The following is a 10,349-nucleotide window of genomic DNA, read 5'->3' on the forward strand; positions in this document are numbered from 1 at the left end:
TTCACATTGAGGATGATGAATTGGTTCCTCAATTTAACATCAAATTTGCAATAGTTTTGAATAAAATCCCTGAGAGTTATAGACCCGATGATCAAATGTGTTTGTCTATTTACTTCAATGCATTTGACAAGAAAATGAATTATCTACTAAGGGATAAAGAACCATAGACATTATATCAAGCTTTTGTGACCGCTAGGGATATTGAAAATAATTTAAAGTACAGATTGACTAGAGGTCATTTTTCTATGTATGATTGCTGATATAATGGTTATGAAAGAAAGGATGAACATAGTGTTGATACTATAATCCCAAATTAGAATATCAACACCCCTATTATAATGTATAATAAGGTTGAAAATCCAAATCAGACTATGTATGTAAGGAAGGTTAGTTCAACTTCAAATGAAGTTACACATGTTTTTGATGCTATAGCGGTAAGTAATATTTCAGACTTTGATTAGGTTCAGCATTATGGTGATTTTATAAATCAAGATTTAGTCACAAAAATAAGTTCTTCTCATAATAATTATATGTATGATGATGTAACTAACATTTCAAAGTTTGAAGTTGCTGCACCTAGATCTCAGTCTTCGGCAAGTGAGGAGGCTGAAAGTTATTTCTCTGATCATGAACTTGATGTTGCTGATCCGATATGTCATGGAGAGATAACACAAATGAAGAATGTAAGTCACTTTTATCTTAGTCATAGTTAGAAGAACAGAGTTCATATATTTCTAATGTTTCAGTAGTGGATTGTAATGTGGATTTTCTTGATTAGCAAGATAGGCAAGAAATGGACTATCTCATTGAGAGATTGCACTATGTTGAGAATGAATTAAAGGTTGAATTGGAAAGACATGCATCTCAATATGGGTATGAAGTAGCTGAAAGTTGTCTTCCAAATGATAAAAGTGAAGTTGTTGATGTAATATATTGTGAAGAAGCCTCATGTGAAGATAATGATGATAGTTGTTGCTCGAGTCAAGAAGAGGACATTGTTAGCACATGCTTGTCTTCACATGAGTCTGGTACTGATTGGGAAGAAGAAAGTAATAATGGAAGTGAGTGCTCTTATGCAAATGAAGGTATGAGTACTATTTCTAAATTTGAAAATGAAATTCCAGTTCAGAGTTATGTAAGTTAGCTTGAGGTTGAAGGTTGTGAGGAAGATTTGTCTACACTATATGAGGATAAAAGGATTATTTATAAAGATGAATTGATTAGTTGTGTAGACAAATGTCTTGAGAATGAGTGCAGTAATCAGCAATACATGAATGATTCTAAGGTTGATGCATCAGCACCCATTGGTAAGATAAATAATGATAGGATTGTAAGATATTTGAATCACCTATATGAAGATAATGAAAGTAACTTTGATTTATATTATACGTGTTTTGTTGACAAAATAGAAGGTGAGTCTTCATATAGTTCTAACTTTTCTTCATATGCTGAAAGTTTCCATAAGGATGAAATGGGTAGTCAATTTAAAGTGTATACTAACACTTTATATGATGAAGAGTATGATGATGAACAACCCATCTTTTGTCTACATTTTCAAAAGGGATCACTGCATGGAGTTATTGACCCATTGTTTGAAGAGGACATGGAGGTTTTAGATTTAGCTAGGTTAGATGCTAATGGTGATACATTGTCATACTGCTATAATAAATCAGAATATTGTTCTTCCATATGTGATACTGAATTTTCTCATGATGTTGCATTTTGTGAGCTTCAAAATGAGGTACTTGATGAAGTTTTCTTTGAAAATCAGCGTGTCCTTCATAGTAAGTTTTATGATGATTCAAATGAGCTAAAAACTAATCAACACTTCAATTGTGAAGATACATTAGAAATTTAAGAAGTGTTTTCAGATTTTGATGATAATGTTATGTATGAATATAAATATGATTGCTCATTTGAAATTTAGCTGGCAACACTTAAAGAAATGCAAAGTCAAGGTGAGTTGAAAATTCATGATATATATAACTCTTTCTATGAAGTTGAATATGAGCACTTTGTGTTTCTAGTAGACAACATGCATGAATCAGTCAGTAGGGATGAGTTTCAGTTTGATGTTGGAATTCATAAGCATGTTGGTTTTATCTTTCATAGTGAGCAAAAGGTTGAAGTTATGTCAAGTTTTCATACACACTATGAGAGTAATGGTGATGATTTTGTTTTTCCAAGTGATTCATTTCATGATGCTAATCTAATTGGTGAGACTGATAGGAGAAGTATTTCTAGCTTACCTCATGAGGAAAGGAATAAAAATCAGATTTTTGACAAAGGTAAATAATTTTTCTGAAGTTTGGTGGCCCAAGATCATCATATGTACATAGTAGTTGAGTAGTTTTCTTACTTTCAATAAAGCTATTTGAGAGAGTTTTTGAAGTCAGGTGTGTGGTCTTCTTCTTCCAGAGATCTGAATCCTTACCATGCCCACAAGGGACATGCATCCTCAGACAGAGCCACTATTGGCCTTCAAAATTGTGTTCCCATTTTGAGCGTCTCTTTCACATTTTGAATCACTTCAAAGTTCTTTAAATGTTTTTTGATGCCTATGTACCTGGCTACCCATTTGAAGCATCAGAGGTGTTTAATGTTTCTAACACCTTCCATTTTGCATGTCCACTTGTTCCATGAAGTTAAATTGAGGTTCTAAGCCATTTCGTGAAGTCTCGTTTTGAGCATCTGTCAATTCTGCATTTTCACCTAGTGTCAAACAACGATAGGAGGCCTTGTTTGCAAGTGAATATCTTGCACTCAAAAATGTTTCATGACTCACCACTTGGGGAGTATCTAGTGTCCATACTAGAGAGCCTATGTTTCAGATTTTGAGTTGTTTTGAGTCCGTTTGACTAGCTTCTGAATCCCTCAAAGCTGGTCATTTAGTGTTGTCATGTTGATGCACTTAGTTCTGAATTCTGAGAAGCCCTATTTGATGTGTTATAAATTTGACCTGGTTGACCCAAATGTTAAAAATTCTTTTTTTTTTTGCATTGTAGAAATCAAATACTTGTTATGTTTCAAGTTTCAGCTCATGACGAATCTATTTGATTAGTTTTCAAACGTGATTCCAAATGCAATTTATATATTTTTATTGGTGTCAGCATTTGTAGATTGATTGGAACCCCTGTTCATGATGTTATATCTCAAAATCCATGATAGGTAAGATCGAATAGATTGTACCCCTGTGTTGTACTCCAAAAATTCTCCAAGTGTGTTAGTTTCCAAGTTATGACAAATCCATATGCAAACTTCTCCAGGTCAATTTTGTTTGCAAAAATCACATTTTTGTCATTGTCTCCAGTTAGCAATTCCAAGTAGCTCACTTTGACCACTTGTCATTTGCACCTAGTTATTTTTCATGAGCCCAAATTGCAGATCCATAATGTCCTCATGACAAAGAATGAACGCTCCAATTTTCATCTTCCCAAGTATTCATTTGCCCAATTTTTGAAGCCAATTCTGAACCCAATTGATTGCTTTCTAACATATTTTCTTGCAGGTAATTCTGAGAAGGCAACTTTGATAGCGAATATCTTTTGACCCCAAATTTGTGATAAGACGAGATTTGATAGGATGCAAGAATGAAGAACAAAGAATCAGTGGGTCAAATTTTAGATCCTAATCAAGTGTTTGGGTTAGTTTTTAAGGCTAGTCAATAGACCTCTTGGTGCAAATTTGATAGGTTGCAAAAAGCATAAAATGAGTTTCAATTGTTGATCCATTGGTCGAGTTTGATTCCAATCAGTATCAGATTGATCAATAGGCCAGTTTGAGATATCAATTGTTCAAAAACAAATATTTTTTAGTCGGACCCATTTTGGGGATCTGACTAATCTGCAACAAATTGCAAAGAGGGATTGATGCAAAATAACATAAGTTCCAAGTTTTTGTAGCCATTGAACTTTTTCTTCTGAAGCATCAATTAGTCTAGAGACCTCACTCATAAAGACACTAGAGGTACATGAAAAGAGCACACCCATTTATGGTTTGTAACAATAATGAAAGTGGGAATGAGGAATAGCCTACGATATCAATAGCATGGAGCTTCCATGTTTTCAAAGGGTCACCCACAACAACAAGGGAGGTGTTAGATCAAGCAAAACTCGTGGCATGAAGGATTAAATCTCACACACTAGCAGGAAGCCACTGAAGATAGTGGTCAATGCCCACGTCAAAAGACAAAGTTGCCATGCGAATGAATGAAAAGAAATTTCATCAGACATCAAAAAGACACCTAACAAAGAGCCAGAAAAAGGGTAAAATCAAACCCATGGTAGCTAGGAAATAGAGAACTCGCGCTTTGGAGTCGCAGGCATATAAGAAGATCATGTTTTAAAAAAGATCAGTGTGGATATTTTGAAAGCCTCCCAATAGCACTTCAATACGCTTACCCAAGGAAGAGGCAGCATTGTAAGAAAAGGAAGCCAGCGAATTTGAAGTAGGGGCAACATGAAAATAATGCTTATTAAAGAAAATCCACACCAACACTAAGCAAGAGCGGCCAAGTTATATTGAGCAGAGGTCCCACATTTCCAGAGAACATTCCACATGCATGCAAACAGCATGGAATCCGCAGTCATAGGAAGCAGATCAAACTTGCCATGTCTAAAATAGAAGTTGCCATGTTAATGCAGGTAATTCACTAGTTGAAGTAAGAGACACGCAAAGAACATAGTGCACACATATAAAAAGGGAAGAAGTGGCTTGTGAAAATGAGAATGAGTTGGGGTTTTAGCGGATAGAGTAGTTATTCATTGGGATGCATTATCCCACATTAATTATATGGGGAAGCTCTCGAAGTTTTAAATACACTAACACACAAGGTGCTAGTTGCTTAAAAGGTAGTGGCTTTTTAGAAGGCAATGCTTGTGTGGTGGGACCCAACTATAGTGACACCAGCTGGAGGGTGAGGTAAGTAGAATTTTGAACAAACTAGCAAGCACGATGATGTGGTGGCATTGCATGAGATTTTGACATGTGGCGAGATGGATGATCGATGTATACCTACAAGATGGAGATGCACACTGGTTAAAAAGTGCAAGAATGCAGGAAGCCGACACATGGTAGCAGGTACCAGTTGGTAGTGATGTGGCAGAGACGTGCAGGTTCAAACATGAAGCACAGGCTTGTGCATTTTTATAAAATCAAAATACACACTAGTTAAGTGATGCAGGTAAGCAGGCATGTGACATGTGGCATTGAGCCTGAAATAGATGGCACTGATGTGGCAGATGATGCAGATCAGGTAGGCCAATCAAGAAGTGCCACATGGCACCTGGTCAATGGAAGGTTGACCCCAGAATTAAAGGCAAGGGAAAAATATAGTGTTTAAGAAGATCAATTTTTTTAATATATTTCCTAAAAAAGTGGACATGTTGTACTTAATCTTTATATCTTCACTAATAGTTTTGAAAGAAAAAATTGTTGTAACTCAAAATTGAAGCCCTAATTTTGAGTATCATTCAAAAAATCAAGCCCTATAAGTGCTTTTTAATGCATGTGTACCTGGATATCCAATTGAGGCCTAAGAGGTGTTTAATGATTCTAACACCTTGCATTCAAAATATTCACTCATCCCATGAAGATAAATTTCCATTCTAAGCTATTCTGCAAAGTTTTGTTTTGAGCAATGTCCAAATCTACATTTTTACCTAAGTGTCAAATAGCGACAGGAGGCCTTGTTTGCATTTGAATATCTCACACCCAATAATGTTTCATGACTCACCACTTTGGGAGTGTTTAGTATCCATACCATAGAGCCTATTTTTTAGATTCTGATTTATTTCAATGTTTTTTGTCTAGGTTTTGAATCCCTCAAAGTTGTTCATTTATTGTTGTCATGCTAATGCAAATTATTCAAAATTCTAGGAGGTCCTATTTGACCTATTATAACTTTGACCCAATTGACCAAAATGAGAAAATTCCTTCTATATTACATTCTAGTGGTTAGATACTTGTTTTGTTTCAATTTTGAGCTTATGAAAAAAAAATTTGATCAGTTTTCGAACACGATTCCATATGCAATTTGCAAAGTTTTACTAGTGTCATAAAGTGCAGATTGATCGGTACCCCTGTTCATAATGTCATATCTCTAAATCTATGATAGGTGAGATCAAATGGATTGTACCATTGTGTTCTATTATAAAAAAATACCTCAAGTGTGCCAATTTTCAAATCTTGATAAATTTGTATGCACACTTTCCTAGGTCCATTCTGTTTGTAAAAACCACTTTTCTGCCAGTGTTTCTAGTCTACAAATTTTGAGTAGCCTACTTTGACCATTTTCCAAATGCGTCATGTTATTTTTCATGATTACTAATTTTATATTTATGTTGTCCTCGTGAAATTGAACCAATTCCTCGGCTTTCATTCCCCCAAGTGTCAATCTGCCTAGTTTTCAAAGCCAAATCCGAACGTGTTTTATGGTTTCCTGACATGTTTTCTTGCAGGCAATTCTAAAAAGGCAACTTGAATAGTCAATATCTTTTGACTGAGAATTCATCATGAGATGAGATTTTATTGGGTAAGAGTATGTAGAAAAAAGAATCATTATGTTTGATTTTAGAGCTCAGTCAAGTGTTTTTGTTAGTTTTAAAGCTAGGCAAAGGACCCCTTAGTGTTAAAATTGACAGTTTGCAAAAAATGATAAAATGAGTTTTTAATGATAGAGTAGTGCTTGAATTTGAATCTAGTCAATTTAGGATGTTTAGTAGAGCAATTTGACAGTTCAATTGTTTTAGAACAAAAAAATTTTGTAGTTGGAACCACTTTGGGACCCAATTGTTTCTATCAAATTAGTGTGATAAAGTATAAATGAAGACATAGTGAAGAGTTGTGCAAAGAGTATAATAAAATAAAGGATCATGTACCTAGCAAGTCCAAGATATTTGTAGGATATGGACTCAAAATTTATTAGCATTTAAGTTTCAAGATCTGATGAAGAAGAGCCTCCTCCATGATGTCTCTCAAGATCTTGCTATAAACCTTTAGCAGTGATACTAATTAAAGTTAAAACAAAGTAAATTAATGAGTTTTTGGAGCCTCGAAAGGCCTGCTTCATTTTCTTTCATGGTCCTTCCAGTGTAGTGTTCCATCTATTTTAAGCTAAGTTTGGGTGAGACTTGTGATGAAATTGGTGATCAATACTTTCCAATTTTGCATGTAAAAATATATGATTGTTTTATCATTTTCTACCACATAATGCATAAGCTTTTCCTCATAGATGCATGCTTCTATTTATTGAATATCATTTTGATATTCTCACAATATAACAACGGAAATATCCTTAAATCAATACAAGTATGAAATGAATGTCTTCACTACTACTAAGTGATATCTCACCAGCCACACATGCCAAAGGGTCTATTCCAAGAGCGAGCGGGTTCATTTAAGGGACAAGTTGCCCTATTCTTTTCCTCTACCAGTGCATGCCTTTTCCATATGTAGGAGGAGATATCATGTGGAGAGGAGTAGATTGGGATAGTTCTAGAGAAGGTTTTAATCATTTTTAAAAAAATATAAGGCAGTTCTAATGAGTGTGGGAATTTTGGAGATAAGAAGAGGAGACTAACATTTGAGTAGGTGAAGACATTGGAGAAGAATTTTGAAGTAGGCAAAAAATTGGACCCTGAGATGAAATTGTATTTGGCTAGGGCTCTTGGCCTATAGCCTAGACAGATTGTTGTTTGGTTTCAAAATAGGTGTGCTAGGTGGAAGAACAAGTAGTCAAAAAAAGATTATGATCTTATCAACCTTGACTATGATTCTCTCAAGACCACTTATGATAATATACTTCAAGAGCATAACCAAATCAAAGAGGAGGTTCAATAATTGAAGAGAGAGAAAATGAACAAAGATGAGATAAACTATAATAGGAGAGGTTCCAAGGTCGAATCTCATGAGCAGAAACCCAATGCATTACTCAACCATACAGCAACTTCTAGCACCCCTGAGTTGTCAATAAAACCTAAGATGCTAATCACAAGCAAGGAGTTATGTGAGAAAGATTCACAAGAATGTGGATGTTTGAGCTTTGTGGGTGAAGACAGTTTTGTTCTAAATGTAGATAGTTCAAGAATTATTGATAGCCTTCCATCTTCACAACTAAATGAATTAATGAGGAAGTCATGGGTAGAACAATTAGATTTCTACCAAAAAAAACTCTTGTCCAAAGTGGAGGAGAGCATGTTAATGAATGAAGATGATGAAACTTACCATAATTTTTTTATGGTTATGAGGAACTAATACAGGAAAGAGAAAAACCATTCATTATTTTAGTCCCACATTGAGCAACCAGCAACATTCTTATGTGTTTATATGCTCCAATGCATATATGGTAAGTTTCTTCAAGACACAAGCCTTTTCAAAGGCAAAGCAAACACATGGTGAACCCTAGTCGACCAAATCTAGAAAGAAGATAAATTTTGATGCATCATTGATGTCATGTTGACTAGACTTTGAGTGACCAACCAATGATCATCGCTTGGTAATCAACTGGATTGAGATGGGTGCTCTGAATTTCACCACGTGGCAAGATCCAATGGTTGTTGTTTCCTCGCATTACAAAGATGCACAGAAGATAAGCAATGCGAGAAAGTGTCGAGCTAACACATGGCAATAGGCCCTAGTCCTTGGTGACATGGCAATGCAGCTCCTAGCCAATAATGAAGTTTCATGTGGTAGTGACATGGTGGGTACAAATAAAGTGGTGATGAGGTGATGATAGGATGGTCAAGTAGCCAATGAGAAATTGCCACATGGTGATAACTAGTGGATCAATCAAAGGGTGTCATGTAGTGCCTATTGGTAGGTGACGATGTAGAGGTTAACAAATAAGATGGTGACACGTGACGAAGGTGGTCAAATAGGGTTGACTTAAAATGTTTTGTAAGACAAAAATTTGAAAATGTTAAAAATGGATTTTAAAAGGTGATTTTAAACATTTTATCAAAAGATGCATGTACATAGCTTTTAAATTCAAAAAAGGATATATTCTAAAGTTTGAACTTTAGAAATTTTTAATTTTTGAAAAGTGAGTTTTAGACCAAAAAGTCATGGTAGGGGTATATTTTTCAAAACTAGATGTTGGGAGTTTTTGGTAAGAAAACATACAAGTATTATATATTGTTGGAACTGGGAGAAGATAAACTTTTTGATTCTAGAGTTTTTTTTTTTGCATGGGAAGCCATCTATTTAGGTTATTCAAGGTTTCCTCGTATGTTCCTAGTTTGTAACTGCATTCTGGTATGGAAGTTCAAAATTTATTTCTAGTAGGGTAATGAGTTGAATGTGCATAAAAGGAAGTAAAAATGTAGTTATGGTTGAGTTTGGTCACCTTCGAGTTAGTTAAATCCCATTTTTATCAGCATTCCATGATGCATTTTAGATATTTTGGTGACACAAGGGTTTGCATCATTCATATGAGATATTCCAAAGTTGGTTACAAAATAATGATGAAAACTAAATCAGATCACAAGGGTAGAAAGAGGAGAGATGTTTTACAACAACAAAGGATGGAGATTCAAGTGGATACGTGTCTTCATCAAATCAAATTTGGGATTCCATTCTTCCTCTATATCTTTCTCATTCTCATCCATTATGTTGGTTGGTACCGGTTTTGGAGAAAAAGGACTCACTGCTATGATACCATGGGTGTTCCAATCTTGACTGTTCTCATATTTGTGAAACCAAGGTTCTACTTTTGATGTGTTCTCATCAATCTATCACCAAATTCTTCTATATATTTCTCTTGTATGAATAGTAGTAGTGAGGATAATGTAGCTAGTTTTGATTTATTAGGCATTTCTATGTTTTAATTTCATGCATCTGAATATATAGTTTCAAGGAAATGAATACAAATGAGCAAGAATCTCTTAATTTCATTCTAATTCTTATAACCTATCTCTATAATTTGCAATCTTATGTGGTTTAGGAAAAAAGAACTGAGACCCATTTGCATCTCTGTAAGGTTGTATTTTTTTAATATTTTGTTATTGGATCAAAGGGCCAAGTAAATGCTTGATGTGTTTGCTGCTTATTTTGAGAAGGATATTTCATAAGAATGAAGTTTTTATTAACACTGATATCTAATTCACAAAGTGATAAGATGGATCTGATATTTGGGTGTATGGAATACGTCATTGATATCATAGATGTATGTGTTTAAGTTGTGGAATTTCCCAATAGATAAGGCACTCATCAGCTACAGGATCAACTTATTCTTACTGCTGCATATTTGGGGCCTTTGCTAAAATCAACATCATTAATCAAATGTATTTCCCTTTAATGTTGAATGAATTGAAAAGAATGCCCTCACTCAACTTGTGGATTTCATAGAGTTG

At 34.8% G+C, this 10,349-nt stretch overlaps 1 pseudogene; it reads left to right on the plus strand.

Annotated features, from left to right (window-relative positions):
• The first annotated feature begins 530 nt into the window (after positions 1-530).
• LOC149541731 (uncharacterized) lies at positions 531-8,253 on the plus strand (annotated as a pseudogene).
• Positions 8,254-10,349: the final 2,096 nt, after the last annotated feature.

The sequence above is a fragment of the Cupressus sempervirens genome, chromosome 8 (assembly GCF_028749045.1).
Source record: "Cupressus sempervirens isolate cs-2001-9-10 chromosome 8, ASM2874904v1, whole genome shotgun sequence".
NCBI lineage: Eukaryota > Viridiplantae > Streptophyta > Pinopsida > Cupressales > Cupressaceae > Cupressus > Cupressus sempervirens.